Here is a 2,418-nt window from a genome sequence, read left to right as displayed (position 1 = left end):
GACCTCCTCCGACCCAGAGGACGCACCCCCAGGGGAGCCAAGATCAACACACGATGAGATACCTCCCTCGGAGGGCCCCTGTGACGAAAGTACCTCCCCCCGCCCAGAGGACACAGCTCCAGAGGGTCTACCCCGTCACCTGACCCTATGGTACCCTCGAGAGATCCCTGAAGCGGAGGCTCAACCTCCAACCCAGAAGACGTAATTTCCTGACCTCCACCCACATCGGTGGTGGAAGGACTGGAAAACAGCACCCCCCCCTTACTTTGGACTCACGTCCATGCTCTTCCTCGCCAGGCCCAATCCTCCTTTTTGTCCCACTAGCATGCGGCGGTGTGGTGACTTCCATAAAGGAAAGGTCTTCCGCCTCCACACTACCCCCAGCCACTTTACCACCCGCACGTGTTACCTTCCCTACTCCCGTCAGAGCCACCTCAGCCCCTTGCTGGGCCACGGCAGTTTCACTCTGGGCCTCCCTGGAGCTGACAGGCACCCCTTGGGTGATCTCCGCACTCGGCAGTTGCACACCCACCTGCTTTTGACTCGCTTGGGTAATCTTTTACTGCTTACTCCTCTTCTTCTTCTGCTGCTCCCATTTCTCTCCACCCTCCCTCTGTGCCTCACCTTCAGCCACCCCCACAGGTTCAGAATGTAGGGGGCGGGGGCCCTCGCTGCCCCGGGTCCCCAAGGCGGAAACTGCAGACCCAGAAGGGCTATCCCCGCTGCCCCGGATCACCGAGGCAGAGCCAGCAGCCCCAGCCAGGTCAGCGATTCCACCCCGCCCCTCCGAGGCATGACGAGCCACCGCTGATGGGCCAGCAGTGCATTCCTGGGCCGCTGCGCTAGAAGTTCTGGCAGCGACCCCGTGATTAGGACATTCCCTACGGAGATGTCCATAACCACCGCACGCATGACACCGTGCCTTTCCCCAACTCCAACGCACGGTTCTAGGGAGACCCCTACACTCCACCTCGAAACTCCCCTCATCGCCTTCCCCCTCCCCCACCTTCAAGAACACCCTCCTTTTGAAACTGAAAATCCCTTTTTCCTCCGGGTCCCCCCCAGGGTGCATGAGCCTAAAGGTCTTAGACCGCACCTCCCCAATGTGAGACAGGTGTGGAATGAGTGTCGCATCCGGAATACATGTAGGGCAACTCCGCAGGAGAACCGGTCTCACCCTGGACACCCATGGGTCCACCTGTATATGGACCCCCCCCCCCCACTGAAATCCCCCTCTCCACCACTGTGGCCACATCCTCCCAGTTCTTCAATATCATCTCAACCTTTCCCCTCTCGAGCTCGGAAGAGACAATAGCCCCCCTACCAAGAAGGGCATTCATAGCCTTCGTAATTGCTCCCCTGGACATCTCGGGCCCAGTTTGAACCGAGATACCAAAACTGTCCCAGTCCAAGTCAACATGAGGCTCATGTTCAGATGGCCTCGCTTCATCTGCTGATGTCGCTGCTGCGTAGCTCCTCGCCTTCAGCCGCGCCCCCGCCATCGCCATCCGGGCAGAGGCACAAACCAGCTCCCGGCACTCCAGCAGCTCAGCAAATAAATTCCCAGGGACAGTCACAGTCCCAGTCCAAAGCAATCCTCAAAAAGCAAAGTCCTCCAGCTGAAGAAGGAAAGTTCCAAACTCGTCCACGCCAGAAAGCCAGTTCGCCTTTTCTTGCCGAACGCAAAAGCACCGTCTTCACATTAAGCCAGGCAGCCGCACTGTGCAAAATGACTTTAGGGCAGAGAATCAGTGCCAAAACACAGCAAAGGCACCGAAAAACTTCAAACCCTCGATATCCAGGCACTCTTGGCAGTCCGCCAATGACAGCCGCACCCTGCTCCCTCGACAATGCAGAAAATTATCAAGGGATTTTCACGCTAAATGGAGGAGTCTTTTAAAGCATTGGAAAGTTTCAACAGTCCAACAATAAGTTAGACTATGAAGCCCCTCTGCCTCTGTTCCTTTCCCAGCGACAGGATCCTTCAAAGGCTGCTTAAAACTTCTCAGCCACTGGAGCTGAGAAAAACACAGCCTCCCTCTCTCTCTCCCCCTCTGTTTTCTCGCTATACCGGAGAGAGAAAGAAAAGGGAGAGAGAGAGAGAGAGAGAGAGGGAGAGAGAGAGAGAGAGAGAGAGAGAGAGAGAGAGAGAGAGCAGAGAGAGAGAGAGAGAGAGAGAGAAGAGAGGAGAGAGAGAGGAAAAGAGAGAAAACGAGAAAGAGAGAGAGGAGAGAGAGAGAGAGAGAAAAGAGAGAGAGAGAGAGAGAGGAGGGAGTGAGAGAGAGAGGGAAAGAGAGAGGAGAGAAAGAGGAGAGAGGGGGAGAGAGAGAAAAACAAGCGAAGAGAAAGAAAAGAGAAGACCAAGCCGACGAGAAACACCCGTACCTCGTCACTGCCTCCACCCTCTCCACACTCCAC

This window comes from Amblyraja radiata, chromosome 43 (genome assembly GCF_010909765.2).
Source record: "Amblyraja radiata isolate CabotCenter1 chromosome 43, sAmbRad1.1.pri, whole genome shotgun sequence".
NCBI lineage: Eukaryota > Metazoa > Chordata > Chondrichthyes > Rajiformes > Rajidae > Amblyraja > Amblyraja radiata.
The sequence above is the reverse complement of the archived record's forward strand: the minus strand, read 5'-3'. Positions refer to the sequence as shown.